The sequence below is a fragment of the Herpailurus yagouaroundi genome, unplaced genomic scaffold, assembly GCF_014898765.1.
Source record: "Herpailurus yagouaroundi ecotype Mexico unplaced genomic scaffold, PumYag 187, whole genome shotgun sequence".
NCBI classification, from domain to species: domain Eukaryota; kingdom Metazoa; phylum Chordata; class Mammalia; order Carnivora; family Felidae; genus Herpailurus; species Herpailurus yagouaroundi.
The window spans coordinates 28,112,194-28,132,676 of NW_024412418.1; the positions used below are offsets into that span (position 1 = coordinate 28,112,194).

At 38.2% G+C, this 20,483-nt stretch overlaps 1 protein-coding gene across 3 annotated transcripts in view; it reads right to left on the bottom strand.

The window, feature by feature from the left end:
- Positions 1-449, bottom strand: part of GAS2 (growth arrest specific 2) — a 129,598-nt gene extending 129,149 nt beyond the window's left edge. The window contains exon 1 of one of the 3 annotated variants that reach the window (XM_040495605.1): positions 325-449. The gene's annotated coding sequence lies outside the window, so the exon portion shown is untranslated. Of the gene's footprint in view, positions 1-35; positions 146-324 lie in introns of those variants that run through there. The other 2 variants (XM_040495602.1, XM_040495608.1) reach the window with 2 other exon arrangements.
- Between the last annotated feature and the right edge of the window lie 20,034 nt (positions 450-20,483).

Consider the following 20,483-nt stretch of genomic DNA (forward strand, 5'->3'; position numbering starts at 1 on the left):
CGCCGGCGGGCAGCCGGCCGGCCCGCCTTGCTCACCCCGCGTCCGGAGCTGGCTGCTGGCGGCTCTCAGGGGCGCCGGGGCTCCCGGCTGGGCTCCCGCAGCGTCTCGGGGCCGGCCCCCTGCCGGCGCAGGTCCTGCAGCAGCCGCGCTCCGCACCCCAGCAGCCCGGCGGCAGCGGCAGCAGCTACAGCCGCACTGCCCCTCTTCATACTTCTCTGATGGCTCCTCTCGGTGCTGTTTGGGAAAACGATTTTCCCCCCTGCCAGAAACAGATTTCCTACATTTCATCAGTCCACATAGACCGAGCGGAAGTAAAATGCTTACTTTTTCTGGTGGACGGCAAACCCAATTGACACTGATTTACCCTTCAAATGGGGAGAGATTGTATTACAAGCCCTTGGCAGCAATTCCGAGGTTGGGGCCAAGCTCCAGCCCCCTTGTCCCCCAAACACGAACCTAAGAGAGAAAGGGCGGGGGTGCAGTGGGGAGGGGATCCTATTTAACTCCAGGGTTTTAACAGAGTCAATGGCGTTAGCACAATATTCAAATTGGGTGTTGGAAAAGTTTTGCTCTCCTGGCCAGCGGTTTTGCAGACTCAGAGGCATGAGCTTTCCAGTAACTTCAGCCACTCTTCGTCCCAAATTGAACAATTTGATTTCTTACAATTCTTTTTAAATATCAGATTTTAGAAGAGGCCGCGCTCAACGGCTGTTTTCGCTTTGCAAAGGGAAATACAATTCCACCCTTCCTTCTCTCAGTTAAAGCTCAGCTTCATGTTGAATGTCGTGGACAATTTTCTCCAACTGTTGTTTATTAGTACGTGTATTCTGAGATGAAAAGCCTTCCCATGAAGCGGACAGATGTTCAAGCGTCTGCTTCACCTCTACTCTACATGTGACTCTTGCTGAGTGTCCTCATAGCGGCAGGTTACCCCTCTCCACGGAAGGTAGATGAAAACCATCACACTTTTGTGCTGTGATTGTGTTTACATGCTCATCAGTGGCCTGTACAGCTCCATCCCATGCATGTGGTTGCAGGACACAGGTATTCTGGTCTTCTGTTGAACATCATATTTTTACCTGGTGAGTAACTTAGACCACCTGCCCCCGCTCCCGGTAGTAACTACCTGTAGGTCCACATAGCTAAGTGATGTGCATCACTTTAGATGTAATGGGGAAAAAGGCATTTTGCGTGTATTACTGCTTTCATCTGGAAGTGGTTATTTGCTCTACAACATCTAGAAACTGCATCAGTTATTTGCTTGTTGTAGCAGTACAAAGAATGAAGAAAGATGGGAAATCTGGGCGTCATTGAACTCCAAGGTTTTTATTTTAATTCGGCTTGATGTCGCAGCTGTCAGCTCCATAGTCCTCCTTGGCTTCCCACAAGAAGGGGAAAAGAGCCATTCCTCATTTCAAGGAGAAATAGCATTATAAAAAGCTTATATTATTGCTTAGACACACATAAACAACAAAACATACCGAGCAGCTTACTGATGAATTTGAGTGAATGATGCTGAATAATAAAAATTTCTCAGAATGTAACCAGATCTGGGTATTCCAAGAGCCCCAATAAAGTATCTGGAGTTTCTGAATCTGTGCAATTTAAGTAGAAGATCAAACATCCTTGATACTTTTTTTGTGATCAAAATATCATCAGCCAATAGATGTTAATTTAAGTATCATCAGGGTATATAATAACAGTTCAAAGAATCTAATACCATGCATTTTGAAAATCTTTTATCCTATTTCTCTCCAGATACCAATATTCTTGTCATATTGTTCAATATTGATAATATAAAAAGCAAAGCTTAAGGCAGTATTATTGTTGATTCAGGAGCAATGCTCAACCCAATCTGGGACAATAAAGAAGCTTACAGAGACATTGGGAAAGCATAGTCATTCAAATTACTCCCTCCAAGGCCTTTCCGTCCAGGTATTTTTAGTTTTAATATCTGCATTATAGCACATCCTCTGTCCTTTTAGCAAGAGCCAAAAGGAAAATGCTAGGAGAAATATGCATTTTCTCCCTTCACGTCTGAGCATTGTGCTAAATAGTCTTTTCGTGACAAAAGAGAAATAATACAAAAGAGCTCTGATGAGGCATCAAAATAATGTTTTCATTTAACAATTTTTCAGCATTTTTAACAACTCCTGTTTGCTTTTTATTTTGTGACTTTCAAAATCAAACTTGTTTATGTATTCTGATTGGCCACTGATACATTTGTCAGACACTCTTTTCACCCAAGAATTTTCTTGACTTGGTCTCAACCTAAATGTGTTCATCTTAGAAAACCATGGCCCAACAGACCCAACTATAACCTCCCCAACGTGAGGGTGCAGGAAACAAGTGCCTCATCTAACGAGGTAAAAAACAATGTCTAAATACATTCCTGAAGCTTGACAGCATAAAAAAGGAAAAGTCAAGCCAGATTTAAAGAAAGCATAGTTTAGTTTTCCTTTTCAAGTTATCACAATTTAGAGGATCTCCATATTGAACGTTTTGGGGTTAATATGTGTTTCGGGCATTCTAAACCTTCGATATCATCTCGTATATGAACTGTGCCTTTTCTTTTTTTTTTTTTTAATTTTTTTTAACGTTTATTTATTTTTGAGACAGAGAGAGACAGAGCATGAACGGGGGAGGGGCAGAGAGAGAGGGAGACAGAATCGGAAGCAGGCTCCAGGCTCTGAGCCATCAGCCCAGAGCCCGACGCGGGGCTCGAACTCACGGACCGCGAGATCGTGACCTGAGTTGAAGTCGGAGGCTTAACCGACTGAGCCACCCAGGCACCCCTGTGTGCCTTTTCTTTTAATATATCCATAGAGAAAATGAGCAATAAATTCTTTACTTTTTCCTCATCTATAGGCCAGCCTCTCCTCCTTCCCATTCCCCTCTCTCTCTTCTCCCTCATTTCTCTCCCTCATGGAAATAATCAATACTCACTTATTCTGCAAAGTGGGGCAAACCTTCACTAGATGATGGGGATCAGACAGCGTGTTGGAATACATTAAATAACATGGAAAGACATACTGGGTAAGATAAATGTGCAAAGGTAACGAAGAACTCTTATATTGCCAAATAACTTCAAAAAGGCACTTAAAATTACATTTTATTGAAATAGTTTATCCGTGATGTAAAACATGTTTATATTTCCCTACCTAGCATCTTGGCCCATGGTGCAGGCCTTCAACTGATATATATTGAAATAAATGTTTTCTAAATATTATAAGGCAAACAAAAGTCCTGTCGTGGTAATTACAAATACTGTTAGGGATAAAAAGTGGAGGCTGTGACTTTTCATCACCATTCATGTATAAAACTACAAAGAATAAACGAGAGAAGTTTCATGGGAAAAGCTCAAGGTTTACTCAGTTTGACATGCAACTTAAAAAAAAAAAATCTATTGCCTTTACTCTCAATGGAGAACTTTAAACTTTATAAGCACAGCACAACAGTAGTAGAGATGTTCATTCCCTACTGTTCAAGACTCATATTTTTGCAAAATGTGTGCTATATATAAGCCTATGTCTTCTCACTTTTACACAGGGGATAGATTAAAATCATTTCATGAAATATGCCATTTATCTCATCTAGTTTTAAATACCCTATACAATGTAGACTGTTGTGTGATTTTCCTTGTCTAGGTTGGAGGTGGGTTTTTTTAACTTGTCTTTCATTAAACTTTTTTGTGGTTTGTTTCTAAACCTTTTGTTAAAATATCATGGCGTCCTAATTGCAAGAAGCTCAAATTTAATGAGTGCTTAATATAAATTATTTTTATTTCAATAACCTTGTCTTTCTTTTACCCCACTGTTATCTCCAGCATTTAGAATGCCAATGGGTATATAGTAGGCACTCAATAAATGTTGAATGAATAAATGACTATTACAGTAAAAGCCAGTCTCTTAGGAAACTTACTACTAATTGGTTAGATTTTTATATATTGTCTTTAATTTAGTAGTTTGGAACTCAGAATAGAAAACTAATGTTAAAATAACATTGTAAATGATGGTTTCATTCCCAAGCTAGAATCGTTTCGTCTGGTAAAATGGAACTAGCGTTCAGTAAAACAGATGCTTGCCTGCGTGCCAAGCTTATAAATGAGGTCAGTCTGTGTCACTTGTCACTTCATTAAAAACCAAGGTTGATTTGGACTCAAGGTTTAATCATAACCAATATAATATGATTGCAGTGAAAAGTAATAGAAAAAATTACTACTTCAGTGGCTTTCAAACTTTTTTTATTGTGACCCACGATAAAAAATACATTATGGACCAGACCCATAGACACACACTCAGACACCCAGGACCAAACCAGGCTTCACATAACAGTACTTACCTTCCTCCATCAGTGCACTCTGATATTTAAAAAAAAAAATTTTTTTTGTGATATTTTTCTATTTGGCTTTTTCTAGTCTTCCTATGCCACTCATTTGAAAAGAAATGCTGTTGAAGAACTGCTAAATACATTTCACAACCCACAGTTTGAAAAAAAAAAAAATCTGACCTAGAAACTAAACTAAGGAGGGAATCAGTCAAAATGAAGATAGGGTATCAGTGAACAGATGGTTTCATTATAAACTACAAAACAGATGTTCCTGTATATTGTTAGCGGTGGACTTGACATGATGTAATGTCACAATATTCCAAACATTGTACACCATCACACCTCCATGCCTTTGCTCATGCTGACTAGAATGATCTTTTACCTTTTACTTTCTCCCTCAGAAGAAATCAGATTCATTCTTCTAGGAGTGGCTTCATCTTCTTTGTGGTTCTCTTGGTCTCTCTGGCAGAAATACTGCTGTGTCTCTCTGTCTGGTGCTCTGAGAATTTTTCCATCTCTTGTGTATCTTATTTATAATGTAACATCACAGTGATTTTCTTATGCATCTATATCTCCACCACCCCACCCCACCCCCGCTAAACTGTGAGTCCCTTGAGAACAGGGACTAGGTTATACATCTTTGCATAGCTGGTCCTCAGCATGGTACCAAACTGAAGGTTGTGGAATGAATGAATAAATAGTGATGGAACTGATACAAGAAGGGAAGAACTGTGTGCATCAAAAAAGAACTAAATGGAAATTCTTCTGCAAAGATGGCACCAGCTGCTGATTTTGCATCATTGTGGGTAGAACAATTTACATTATAAGTGACATTCTACTGTCACATTTCTTGGGACTCAAGGCAGACCGTGGTCCATCTGTCCATTACATTTTAAGAACACTGATAATGACAAACTTAGGATTACTTTGTTGAAGAGAAAACTTGCTGAAACTTCCATTATTGTAACTATAACCTAGTTTATAATCAGGGAAACTTTGCCAACCGCTGATTTACATGAAACATTTAGAGAAATAGCTCTTCATCAAAGGGCTTTTCTAGACCAGGCAACTTGCCACGAAATGTGGCACACTTGGCCCAAAGTGAGAGAGCGATACAGGAAGTGACCAGGGGCTTCCTTTGGCAGAGGAAAGTACAGCTGCTTTCACAGTAGCCACTCAGACTCGAGATTTGCAAAGAGATGTCACCAGCCATTGTTCCCACTGAAGCTGTCAAAGAATAAACATATTAAATTGTAAAAAATAATAGTCATTACAGTTAGCATAATGATTAAGAATCCAGATTTGGAGAAAGACAAACCCAAGGTCAAGTTCTAGTTTCTTCACTTAGTTGCTAAAAATTACGTGTAAATTACTTAACCTTTCCAGCTATCCGTTTCCACATCTGTGAAGTGAAATTAACAAATGTCTCCTCTCTCATAGGCAGGACTTGAGTGCTATATAATATAATACCTGTAAATATTTAGTTTACTCTCTGGCAGATAGCAAGTGTGAAATGAATATTAGGTATTTTATTACTAATTGAGCACCTAAATCATCTCATTGTCTCATTACAGTAATTCCTCATCTCAACCCCAGGGATAAGGACATTACCATCATTAAATGTACAAAAGATCAGCGAATTTTATTCATCTTTTCTCTGAATTTTCTCTCCTCCCCACTTTATGGCATTCCATTTTATACCCTTTTACATCAATGGCTTCATGATTCATTCATTCATTCATTCATTCATTCATTTATTCATTCATTCTCCAGCCTTGTCTGTGTACTTATTATATAAAAGTGAGGCCATATGCCCTGCTCTCTGGGAGCTCACAATATAATAGGAAAAATGGTCTGTTGAATGGCACAGAGGTGGGATTCAGACTCATAGTTTCTTTCCTTCCTTCCTCACTTCCTTCCTTCCTTCCTTCCTTCCTTCTGACTTTGCTTTCTTTTTACTTTCTTTTTAAGCATAGGGAAGAGCCTATACATTAACAGTTTTTACTTCTGAGATAAAACTAAAATGAATTTATGTTCAAAGTTTAAAATATGGTAATGCAATACTCTGAGAGAAAAATAATAGAATCATTTTGAAAAGAGAAGACCATTTGTGTCAGGTATCCTCACTCAAGGCCTGATGCACTGCCCCAGGTACCAAGGGCTCCATGTCATGTAGAATTAATCAAATGCCTTATAGCGGTATGAAAAAAGAGCTCACAGAAAGAAACACAGCAGAAGGTTTGATGACAGATTTTCTGACCAGGAAAAGTCAAGAGAAGGTTTCAAACTCTACTTAGAAATAGTTTCCTTCCTTTTGGGTTTGGCTGCAGGAAAGGCTAGTTGGGAGTCAGGAAAGGCTTCTTGTTAATTAGTTCCCACTGCATAAGCAGGCCAAATAGCCCAGAAACCGAAAGAGATTATTATAAGAAATTGGCTCTTGTGTTTAGCAAGTCCCAAGATCTGCAGGGTGAGTTGACAAGCTGAAGACTCGGGAGAGCTGATGTAGTTCCAGTCTGAAGGCCGGAAGGCTTAAGACGGAGGAAGGGCCAGTGTTTCAGTCTGAGCCTGAAGGTGGGAAAAAAAGGCCATGTTCTGGTTCAAAATTAGTCAAGCATTGCCTCTCAGTCAACGGAGAGTCAGTCTTTTTAGCCTACCAGGCCTTCAACTGATTAGATGAGGCCCACCCACACTAGGGAAGTCAGTAGACCAATTTAAATGTTAATCTAAAAACATCCTCATGGCAACACTCAGAATAGTGTTTGACCAAATATTTGTGCCTAGTCAGGCTGATACATAAACTTAAGCACCACAGGAGAAAGAGGTGACAAGGAGATATTTACCCACAATCACTCTAATTTTCCTGAAGCCAGGTATCAACAACTGGGGGAGCCCCTTTGCCCTACGTCTGCAAAGCTATTCAAATTATTCAGTCCACAGGGAACTCTGAAAAACTGTGTAAACCCACTGAGCTTGCCATATAAAAGCTGTCCCCTACAGCTCCTGTTTGCTGTTACCCTGTTCCAGGATGCAATACTTTACATGACTCTGCCTGGCACCCTTCTCTCATCTGGAGCTGTAACAAAGAGTTCTGACTTTCAGCTCCTAGGGTCACTATGTTTTGATGTGTCCCGCCATGAAAAGAATCTTTAAATTTATAAAATAAGAAGGAAGAGATGGAGAACTCTGTTTTTATCCTACTGCCCTTTCTTCACCTTATTCACATTTCCAGAGTTCTTCCCCTCTTACAGGGTCACTGGATTCTTCCTGCTTCATTGTTCTTCTCTCTTAGAATATTCCTTCCTTCCCACTATCTCCTTGCTATAGAAATACAGTAGTCATTCTTCCCTGTGCTCATAAATTTTTGAAAGTTATCTCAAAATACTATGTGAAAGAGAAAACTAAAGGAGAGTGAAAAATATTAAAATTTTAAGAGAGTAAAAATGAAAATATCCAGCACAGAGTACAAAAATAGGTGTTATAAGTGACATACGCACAGTCATGACAGACACGACCAGTGGGAAAGTAATAAGCAATACTTCTGTGTGATATCCACCATAACTTGAACTACCTTTGACTATTTCCACTGTCAGCAATTTTCTTTAGCTCATAGATCTTGTAGCTTGTGAATAAAGTATGGGGATGATTTTCATTTGTTCATATTGCTTTACCACTTGGCTGTGGATTCGTTGAAGCATAGGATTTACTTCTCAGTGATTTTGTTTTTATTTTTTAATTTCCCATAATTCTTTATAGTTTACCTGGATTACACATTGTTTTTCTTCTCCAACACATGGACATACTCTTCGCATTCATTCAATTTCTCCTTTACCCAGTCCTGTTCTATTTTTTTTTTTTTTCCTTTTTCTTAGATCATCCTCTTTGCTTCATCAGATACTTATTTTCAACGTTCTGTGCCTAAGGCAGATCTCCCTAATTGATGGTTGGTGTCTGTCATGTGCTGAATTAAGAACAAGAGCAGGGAGGTTACCCAACTCCCTTCATTAATGACATATGTTGCTGTAACTCATAAGGAGACTAGGGAAAGCTTCAAGTTTCAGGAAATGTGGCCAAGTTGAAGACTGGAATTCTAAGGCAAGAATCAGAAGACACATCAACAAACTATGATACGCTCTGGTGTAAGGTTTGTAGAAGTTATGATTGTGATTGAAATAAGAAATTTCCAATTCGTTTAGAAATACTTTTTGTTCCTTGTTCATGAATAATGTTGGTCTGCAGTTTTAGTCAGACAATATGACGCCATGTAAAGATATTTTTACTTTTTATTAAATAATATTTCTATGAAATAACAGGGATAAAGTACGATCCAAGAGGCACAGAAAATACAAAAACATACTATCAACAAAAAACTTATTTAACACTCTTCCTCAGAATTATTAAATAACTTTAAAAATCTCATATACTCACCCTTAATCATTGCACTAATCTTGCTAATTAAAATTTAATATTTAACCCTAAATATTTGTGCTACACACATAGTAGGTAAGGGAATAAAGCTAGGCTCTGTATCAAGAAAGAATACTACTTACATTTTATGGTTTGGTTTAATTTTTTTTTTCCAGCAGATGAGGCATGTATGAGGCCTGCCAAACCATACATTAATTTTTTTCATTGAGACAGAGTTTATAAGTAGAACTAAATTATGTATGGGAATTATACAGACAGATGTCTTCATCAATAGAGACACTAATTTTTTCCAAAACAAACTGGCAATTTCTACTATTTGGAATTTATGATTTCAACAAAGTACAGTAATTTTTTTGTTGCTCTTGTTTTTCAAGTTCTTTGAACAAATTTTGGAATTAAAGAATAGATGGAGACCCTGATAGTGTTTTTGGAATGCTTCTTGCCATGTTACACACTTACCTCAGAGTGTGTTCTGTATTTTTTTTTATCATTTAGGAAATCTTTATTAAGTACCGAAGATAGATCCTGTGGGAATATAAAGATGAATTAGACACAGTCTTTCCCTTGAAATATCTTCCATTGGTGGAGGAAACAGGCATGAAGAATTAGCCTAATGCAAAATGAAATAAATGTTAAATATCAGTACAAAAGGCCATCCACAGAAGAACAAAGTGATGCAGAGTCAGCATGTCCCTGGGAATCAGGGCAGGTGGCAAGGTGGGGTGACCCTTCCTTAGATGGTACCTTAGGGGAGGTGAGCCCGGGAGCGGAGGCGTGAACATGTCCAGTCTTCAGGGAATGAGAGGCAGTCTGGAGAGCCTGGGCTTTCAGATCATAGAGGCTAGTACAGGGGATAAGCCTCTGACCAGATTTTAGAGAGTGTTGGATACAATATTAAGAAGTTTGGACCCTTGGGGTGCCTGAGTGACTCAGTCGGTTAAGTGTCTGACTCTTGGTTTCAGCTCAGGTCATGGTCTCATGGTTCGTGAGTTCAAGCCCCACATCAGGTTCTGTGCTGGTGGCACAGAGCCTGCTTGGGATACTCTCTCCCTTTCTCTCTGCCCCTCCCTGACTCTCTCTCTCTCTCTCAAAATAAATAAACTTAAAAAACAGAAGTTTGGACCCTTGAGAGTATAACGCAAGCTTTCAATTAATTTTCTAACAGAGTTGGTTAGCAATTCAGATGTAAGCATCACACAGTATATTTTTTTCTCTAATGAAAATTGTGTTTCTAACCATGAGCAATAGTATAGTTAACCATTTAACTCTTTATGGTCTTTTAGTTTCGTAATAAAGATCCAGGTAGACACTACACAATAGGAAGGAATGTCTCTTTTTATCAGGAAAAAGGCGGTAACTTTTATATTATTTATTATTTATTTCCCATCACTTGGACCTATGAGTTACTTTACAAGTTATTTTACACTTACCTAGGAAGAAAAGTATTTAAATAATTCTGACTGGAGGAATTTAAAAATAGTAGCGAACCATTAAGTGATAATGACCTCATAGTCTTTAACTTCGTTTTTGAATTCAGCACCTTCACCCAGGTGTCCCCTTGTGCTCTAGTTTCTACTGCTGTGCAACAAAGCACCCCAGATTTAGCAATGGAAAACAGCTACCACATAGTTTTGCTTACAAACTGTATGGGAAATAGCAAACAGAGCAGTGCGGGAAGGCTTATCTCTGTTCCAAAACATCTCAGGTGGGAAAGCTCAGTTAGGAACTGGAATAATCTGCAGACTTTGCCACTCACACATCTGGTGTCTGGGCTTGGATAACAGAAGGCTTCTTCATGTGAATTGGCCTTCTCACAGCAGGGTGGCCAGATTCCTAGAGAGAGTGTTGCTGGAGGAATGTCCTGAGAGCAGGCAGTCTGAGAGAACCATGGAAGCCGCAGGCCCTTTTCGGATCTAGCCTCAGGAGTCCTGTAGCATGCCTTCTGTTGTGCAATGTTAGTCTATCCTTTCAATAGGAGGAGTGTCAACTATTTCTGTTACCCTGTTTGTTTATTTATTTATTTACTTACTTATTTATTTTAATTTATTTTTTAACGTTTATTTATTACTGAGAGACACAGAGACACGGAGCATGAGCAGGGGAGAGGCTGGCAGATGGAGAGACACAGAATCAGAGCCCGACTCGGGGCTCGAACTCACAAACGGCGATATCATGACCGGAGCCTAAGTGGGACGCTTAACCTACTGAGCCACCCAGGCGCCCCAATTTTTATTATTATTTTTTAAATGTTTATTTCTTTATTTCAACGGAGAGAGAGAAAGAGTGCGAGCAGGGGAAGGGCAGAAAGAGAAGGAGAGGGAAAATCCCAAACAGGTTCAGTGCTGTCAGAGCACAGCCTGATGCAGGGCTAGAACTCACAAACCTTGAGATCTGACCTGAGCCAGAATCAAGAATCAGGCACTTAACCGACTGAGTCACCCTGGCACCCTGCTAGGATCCTGTTTAAAACTGCCAGACCCGGTAACCCAATCACAACTATGACTATTGACTATTTGAAGTTTTCTTCTCTCTTAGACTGGGTCTGCTGATGCAGGCTCTATTGTATTCATTAGCATATATCTAGCACATAATAGGGTACGTGATACGGGTTCAAAAAGTATTAGTTGAAAAAATGAATAAACTATTTTTCAAATGCATCTTGCTCACCTGATTTTTTCATATTGCCAGTCCTTGTAGCTAGAATACCCTTCTCAATCTCCTGTCTGCCAATTAACATCTCTATCTATTGTCTATCTATCCTTAATGAGAAAAAGAACTCTCTAATATGAATTGTACATGATGATGTACTAGTAACTGTGCTACATGCCTTGCAAACATGATTTCACAGAGTCTTCACAACAAATATTATTATGTCTTCTTTACGGATGAAGGAACAGGCTCAGAAAAGTTAAGTAAGTTGTCCAAGGTAAAACTTAAAAGCAACACTGATATTAATCCCAGGTCTGTCTGATTCCAAGCTTTGGTTGAGCTCAACACTTACTAACCACCAACTATGTAACAGTGATTATTCGAAGAACCGAAAGTTCAAAGCCTTAGTCCCTCCCCTCTAGAAGTTCAACGTCTGTTGAAAAGAAGTCTTACCATCTAAGAAGACAAATATCCTTTCCAGTCCATCATCTTGCATTCCTGCATCCTGTAAGTTACTGTAAAAAGTATTGTGGACTTTAAAAATACTCTTAAGAACACAGCCATCCCATTGAAAAATGTGAAGTCAGACCTAAGATGCACATATCCACTTGAAAATGTAATTAACTTGTGTATTCTTGCCATTTTTATGGAGGAGAGACCCTGCACAATGAACCTGGACTATTGGATCTCATAGTAGCAATATAGCTAGCTTGGTGACGGATCCAGTAGGTTCATGTCATTAACCTATTATGCTGTGTGCATCATAAAAAGAACCTAACTTGTAGTAAAAGGCAGTAAATAGTAAATGACAAATTAACAGTCCAGCCACAAGCGTTATTGGAATCTGGACGTGAAACAGATTACTTTCAGCTGGGGTTATCAGGAAAGACTCATAAAAAAGGTAGGACTTGACTTAGGTTTTGTAGCGTGGAAATAAGAGTCTCATGTAAAGCAGAAGGGAAGACAATGGTTCCAGATGCAAGAATCATTAGCCCCAACATGGTTGAGAAAAGAAAAAACAAGACTGTTCTGGAATAGAAATGAAACTACTTTAGTCAGATTAGAGGTAAGGTGCATATTTTTTTAGAAAACATCATAAAATAAAGCCTGCATATATTTCTTGCTACTTTTTCAGCCATTATACGCACAAAATAATATTAGCTCCTTTTTTCTTAGGGCTTTGTATCCTGCAAAGCTGTTGAGTCTTATTCTAACCATATATATTAAAAAAAAAAAAAAAAAAAAAAAAGGGATTGAACAGAAAAAAAAAAAAAAAACAAAAAAGAAAGATAAAAAGAATGGAAGGAAGAAAGGGAGGGAGGGAGGGAGGAGGAAGAAGGGAGGGAGGAAAGTTCAGAAATAGAAAACAAACTTGGCAGTGTGCTAATTCTACTTCATTAAGCCGCTGACATGACTGGTGTGTGAAGGAGGTTTTTGATTTCTGGATTACCTTCTAAAAAACATGCCATATAAAAACAATTTAACATAGTCAAAGGTCTTATGATTCTGTTTCCAAAACACTCCACCTTTCTCAAAATAGAGTTTTATTTTGTAGTTCCAGTGGTCCATTTCCTTTAACGATGTGCGCAGGGTGTCCTTCCAATTTCCTGTCATTTAGTTGTCAGATTAATATTCATAGATCATGCTCCTCGCCTATATACCTAATGAGATTACAAAATTCAAGAACACATAGCTGGATTTAAAGTTGAAAATGCAGGGCGCCTGGGTGGCTCAGTTGGTTGAGCCTCTGACTTCCACTCAGGTCGATCTCACGGTTGGGTTCCCGCGTTTGAGCCCCGCCTATGGTTCTGTGCTGACAACTCAGAGCCTGGAGCCTACTTCGGATTCTGTGTCTGCCTCTCTCTGCCTCTCCCCTGCTCATGCTCTCTCTCTATGTCTCTCAAATAATAAACATTAAAAAAATTTTTGTTTTAAGTTGAAAATGCTTGAACTGCTGGAACTTGAGCGCTAGCTTCAGTGTACTTTAAGTTTGAAAAATCAGAGGAAAGTAAGGGAAAATCTGGCAGCTAATATAGGCAATGAAAGGTAAATTCATCATAATCCACACTGTAGAGATATTCAGTCATCTTGTTTAAAGTAAGCTATTTTTTCCTTTTTACTAAAATCTGCAAAAAAAAAAAAAAGAGAGAGAGAAAAAGAAAACTAATTAAAATTTCCACATTGCAAAGCTAGAGGAGAACAGTGTTCACTTTAATCATTTTTCATTATACACAATTGCAGATATTAATTGATATTCTCCTGGTTGGGCAGAGGATAAAAATACAAAATTGTTTTTTCTCAGTTAAATGAATAAAACCAAATGCATTTTATACTTTTACAACCAAGAACCCCAAGAGCAGAAAATTCTATTTGAACTAGGAAAAGTTAGGAACGTTACACTGGTGAAAGAATTTCAATCTACAACGGAACCCAGGAAATAGGAAATAGAGAATCTCATGAATGCACCCTCAGAAGAACCGAACTTAAGATCTGGAGAAACTGATTTCCCATAAACACCTGGTTTACAGAAGAGAGAGATACATCTCTTAACCAGCTAACATCTGCTAAGAATCCCTCTCCATCCTCAAGCCCATGAGCTTGCAGCTTGGATTGGGGGTGAACTCCCCACTCTTCGCACTTCTGGACCATAAACGCAGCCCACCCCAAACCCTCAATGGACTCACTCATATGTAGCTTGCTACAGTATGCATTTCTCAAATTGCTATTCCCAAATAGACTCAATTTCTGGTAATTTGACGTTGCCTCAGTTTACCTCTTTATTTAGGTTGACATACTTTAAAAAATACATTTTTTAAATACACAAAGCTTCTTACTATAAAATCTGACATTTTCAAATTTGCTTAAAATTATCTTGTTGATTGTAATATCCCTAACTTTGTAATATCTCAATAACATTATTTGGCACATATCTCTCTGAAAAACAATTTTCTCAGTGTTTCCCATTATACAGTCAAATTTAACTTGCTACATACCTTTTTTAAATCTTGCCTTTATTATTATAACTGCTTTTTTTCCTTCTACCTTACAATTCCCTCAATAATTTTGTCTTGTTCTGAACTCTTGGCATTTTCTGAGCTGTCCAAGGAAAACTGAAATGTCTTTAAACGGATCCAGGTACTATGAGCATCCTGGAAAAAGAGATATTGCTCAGTTGTATGTACCTCCTCTTCTATGTCCAGCATCAATAAAACAGATGAATACCAAAATATATCAACTAGAGGAAGGTGAAGACTCATCATATTCTAAGATAACAAGTAATAGGGGCTTTTACTCGCTAGGTCAGCTGAAGTAAAGACACACAAACTGGTAGGTAGAAAGTTACAACTTTCATTATCCCCCTCAAAAGAATAAAGGAAAAAGAAATATTAACTATGGCACTTTTGCTTCAAACATCTCTCCCTCCCCTCAAATGCAGTGTTTCCCTCACATCTGACAGTGAAATATTCCCTTTAAAGCCTCCCTTTATATTTAAAATTCTGTAACTTACTGATAAAAACATTACCAGAAAGAATTTTTACATTCCAATAAAATGTCTCTGTGATACCGTGAATTTTGTTTTAATCACTTATTTGGCTTATTTCGGTCCGTTTATTTTGCAATGTTAGGAATCTTTGGGGAAAACACTTCTTGACATTAATGATATTAACAGACTAGCCCAATCTAAGAACTAAGATTAGGTCTGGAAGTTATTAAAAACAAGAAAGCTTCTCGAGAACTTTTCTACCATATTTGCTATTTTGTAAGAGAATATTAATAAGGAAAATTAGATTCATCTATTGCTTTTTCAAGGAAAATTTGAAATGAATTGACGTATCTATATACATGTATTATACATGCATACTTTGCTTTCCATTTCCTTAGTTTTATTTTTTTATATATTAATTCTCTCAGGACATTTCAGGTTATATGTCTGGAAACTTCAGCCATCCAGAAAAAAAAGAAGGTTGGGAAATAATGAAAAAAATGTGCTGAAAGAATTCACATAAAAGTTTTTGGAGACTTGAAAATGGGAACAACAGACACTTAAAAAGTTATTGAACCAGAAAAAAAAAAAAAAAAAAGCCCTTCCTGGCAGGTAGTTATATAGCAATATACTGATAACTGTGGGATAAAAATAAAGGCATCCAGACATTATTACAGAGCTCTCCTCCATGGAAATCAAACTCCTAATTCAAAGGTAAAGAGAGAAACTGCTTCATCTTATTTTTTTCTTTCTGGTATGAACGTTAGGAAAAAAGAAAAAAAAACCACCAACTGTGAAAGAAAAATGAAATCTTAAAAATAAGTGTAGTTCAATTATTTAGTTCCAGTGTCTTATCAGAAATCTCATGTCATTTACTTCTGTACAAATACACACATATAAATAGAGAAAGGTGTTAATCTGTGTGTTGATATATAGTGATAAAACTATATATAATATATTCTATTAATGTCAACATGAATTTCAGCATTGTCCTTTTTATATAGAATTAAAAAACAAAAAACAAAAAACATGTGCCAAGCAGTGGAAAATACATAAAAATGATAAAAGTCAGAGCAGCTTCTTCAAGTGTGATTAATTCAAGTATTTAAATAGTTTCTGAAAATCAGTAATCCAAGAGGTATCAATTTAAATGCTCAGATTCTGGGAATTGAATCTGAGATTACTTAAGGAACTGGAGAGATTCTTGCTTAAATTCTTCCCTTTGCATAATTCAATCCATATTTTTAATAACTCAATCTTCACGCAGGCAAGATGTCTTCTCAAATTAGCATACGATCCACGAATTATTTGTTCTACTATCTAACATGCTAATCCAGAGGACCCTAAAGAGGGTAAGGGATGACAGTAGTCTGGGATTAAACAAATTCATTAAAATGTCTACTTAGCCATGTTTTGCTATGAGCTTTTTTTTTTCTTTTTCCCAAATACTGCTATGAATCAAAATCAATACCAATCCAAGCATTCCATTCCAAAGGTAAAGAGACTTCACCAGGGGCGCCTGGGTGGCTCAGGTGGTGAAACAACCTACTTCGCTTGGGTTGTGACAGCTCTGAGCCTGGAGCCTGCTTCGGATTTTGTGTCTCCTTCTCTCCCTGCCCCTCCCCCACTTGCACTCTGTGTCTCTCTCTCTCTCTTCCAAAAATAAATAAACATTAAAAAAAATTAAAAACAAAGAGATTTCACCAATCACTTAAAGAGAATATGCTAGGTAATTTTGATTCTCCTCTCCATTAAGATATTGATTCTCATTCACAAAGAATTTTCCTATCAATTTACCACAACTTCTACCCACCTGTCCTTAATGTTTCCTCTGCTACTCCCTTAATGAAACTGTCATTTTATGCACTTCAACTATTGCAATATTTTCCTACTGGACCTCCATTCTAGCTATTTTCCCCAGCCGGCTACAACCAATTCTCTACATTGCATTCTAGTAATCCAGTAATCTAGTAATCATGTCATTCTTGTGCTCCAAAGTTGTCAGTAGCATTTGATTGCCAATTGAGCACAGACCCTGTTACTTAGTACAATCTTCCAAGGTCTTCATAAACACTTCCACAGTAGACAGGAGATTTTCAGAGTTGTGGATTTCATAGATTTATAAGCTATCTATATATCTAGATAGAAACATATATCTATACACACACATATATATTCTTTTTTTTACATTGATTTATTTATTTAGAGAGAGACAGTGAGTGTGCAAGTGGGGTAGAGGCAGAGAGAGAGAGAGAGAGAGAGGGAGAGAGAGAATCCCAAGCAGACTCCACACTGTCAGTACAGAGCCCTATCCAGGGCTCGAACCCACGAACCAAGAGATCATGACCTGAGCTGAAGTCAGACACTTAACCGACTGAGCCACCCAGGCGCCCCACACACATAGGTATTTTAAAGCAGGCATCTAAGATAATACTTGCAGACTCTCATTTTTCCAAATAATGAAAACACAAAATTACCATTTAACATCACCATGGCTTTATAAAGAAATGCTTTTTTCCCTTCGCTTAAATTAATTATGTTTATGAAAACATTTCACATTGTGCTGTCGTCTATCTTTCATGTATCACTGTAATAATGATGACTTTGTAATAGATTGGCAGCAGTGTATGGCAGTGAAAGGTATTTGGGAATCATTGTACTAGACTACCCAGCATTCCCTAAACATATACTGATTGATAATATTATGACTCACAGACTCGTGTTAATTATAGGAGTGGCTGAGAATTCAAATAACTGTGTCAAGGTCTTGGCAGGAAATAGGCTCAGTCAGCAGGGATTTTGAAAATAATTTAGCAGAGCAATATTTACAGAGGTATGGCCAGGGTTAAGGAAATCAATAGGTGTGTTAAGGTATCCAGGGTTAGCAACAGCAGGAAGTCCCCAGGACTGCAGGGAGTAATGGTTGCTATCAAAAGCTCAAGGGGGGCTGATAGAACTTTTAGAGGAAGGAACAAGAATCCTGAGGTCTTAGCTGAGAGCAGAGAAAGAAAAACCCAACGACTCTCTCCTCCTTCTGATTGCTTGCTAATGCCTCTGGCTGGTTAATTCAGCAGCATGCAAGAGGGTAAGAGAAGAGATGGACACAATCAAGAATGAGGCCAGTCCTCTGTGCAGAGCAGGGGAGAGAAGGGAGAAAATGGATGAAATAAAACGGGAGGTACAAAAAGAGAATAATTAACCACCTAACTTTCTGCCTCATCATATTTATAAAAACCTCAGGCAGGCTAATTTGAATTGCAATGCCCTTTATTTTTTCCCCTTTCCTTAGCTGTGCTAATGCCTATGTTAGAGCAGTATTTTCCACCCTTCTCACATGGTGGTACCTGGCAGTCAACAAAGAGTTGGGAACCATGGTGAAAAAAACTTTTTTTTTGCACTTTCCTGTTATGCTAGTATGAATAGAGATGAATCTACATATTAAATTTATAATAAACTTCTTAATGACATTTGAAACTCTGAGATTTTTTAGAGGGAAATTCTTGAGTCCATGATTTTTTATAGATACTAGTTTTATGTTTGGTATGGTCCATCACAATTCTTGATCATCATTGAGAGTCACCATTGACTCGAAATATTGTTAATAAAACAGATACAACCATTTTTGTGCCAATTAAAATTTACAGGAAATGAGATTATATTTAAATTTTTTTAACATTTATTCATTTTTGAGAATGAGAGAGCAGGGGAGGAGCATAGAGAGAGGGAGACACAGAATCCAAAGCAGGCTCCCGGCTCCGAGCTGTCAGCACAGGGCCCAACGCGGGGCAGGGCTCGAACTCACAGAGCGCGAGATCATGACCTGAGCTGAAGTCAGACGTCTAACCGACTGAGCCACCCAGGTGCCCCAAGAAATGAGATTATATTTAAAAGAAAAGCTCTTCTTTCCTTATAAAGGCAACATAATGTTAAACCTTATCAATAATGTTGCAAATAAATTTTGAATCCAAAAATTTCTAATACCAAGAATTTAAAAGTTTTCGTGAAAGCTCTGATTTTCAGAATATATGTGCATTGTTAGAGCAGCCTTTCTGCTACTAAAAGACCACTTAAAGCCACATATAGTTGCAAATGGAAAGGAGTGTCTCAAATTTGTAAAAACAGAGATTTGGGGTGGACATCTACACCTGTGCCTACATGGAGAGTCTCACCTTTTAATCCCTTCTTCCTCTATGCCCTGTCCTTCTTGGACATCTGGAACTCTTCCACTAACTTCCTGGGCCCCTTTCCCATGACGAGTTTCTCAGAAAGATAGATTGCATTGTTGCAAAAAACAAAAAAAATCCGAAAGTGTCTGCAAAGTTTTTATGAGAAATCTGTCTTCAAAAGTTGTGCCAACTTGACAGACAGATGGTAACTATACTTATTGTGGTGAGCGCTGCTTAATGTACGGAATTGTCAGATCTCTATGCTGCACATCTGAAACTAATATAACTTATATGTCAACTATATTTCAATAATAAAATTCTTTAAAAGGTGTACCAGCTTGTTATTCATTGTTGTTACTGAAGAATACAGACAGACCTATTCTTACCCCTGTTTTGAATGAGGTAATGGAGTCAGGATCCGGTGTTATCATTGCCCATAATATTTGCTCTCAGAGGGACTATAAAAAAGTCAAAACACTTTCCTTTCACGAAGGCATTCCTGGATGAAAGGAAAACCCTCTGTGTTCACCTTGCCTGAAGATGGGGAGTCCAGGTCTGCTTGTTCACATAGAAAGATATTATTTCAACAACCAGGTAGCTGAAATTAATGTAGTGATATGTGACTATGACATTGTTCAGAGTAGAATAAAGGGATACCAGCATGTTTTGTTTCCGGTGGTCTCTCAGATGGATAGTGTCCTATAATTTCCGGCTGATGGTATATCTTAAAATAACCAGAAATTTAGACCTAACCTAGAGAATAAAATCAATTTGAGGGGCGCCTGGGTGGCGCAGTCGGTTAAGCGTCCGACTTCAGCCAGGTCACGATCTCACGGTCCGTGAGTTCGAGCCCGGCGTCGGGCTCTGGGCTGATGGCTCAGAGCCTGGAGCCTGTTTCCGATTCTGTGTCTCCCTCTCTCTCTGCCCCTCCCCCGTTCATGCTCTGTCTCTCTCTGTCCCAAAAATAAATAAAATAAACGTTGAAAAAAAAATTAAAAAAAATAAAAATAAAAAAAAATCAATTTGATTTGTCTAGTCTTTATAGTCCATTGAACAAGAGTGTATTAGAAAACGCGCAGGACCATGAGTAAATACTTCAGCAGCAAGCTGCATCTTTCTTCAATAAAATTTTCTTCACCATCACCCATAACAATGTTGGTGGCTGCTCTTTTATATTTGGGAGGAGTGGAATTTAGAGCAGATGTGAGAAAATGTATGCTTTGGAGGCTTATATAATAATAACAACAACAACAGCCAATGCTTATTGTTTACAAGTGCTGTACGGTGTTCTAAAGGGCTTGTACTAGTTGGGTGCATTTAGCTGAAAGTGACAAAAATGAAACTGAAACTGGCACACACACACACACACACACACACACACACACACACACACACAAGAAAACCCACCATCAGCAAAACAAATAAGACAC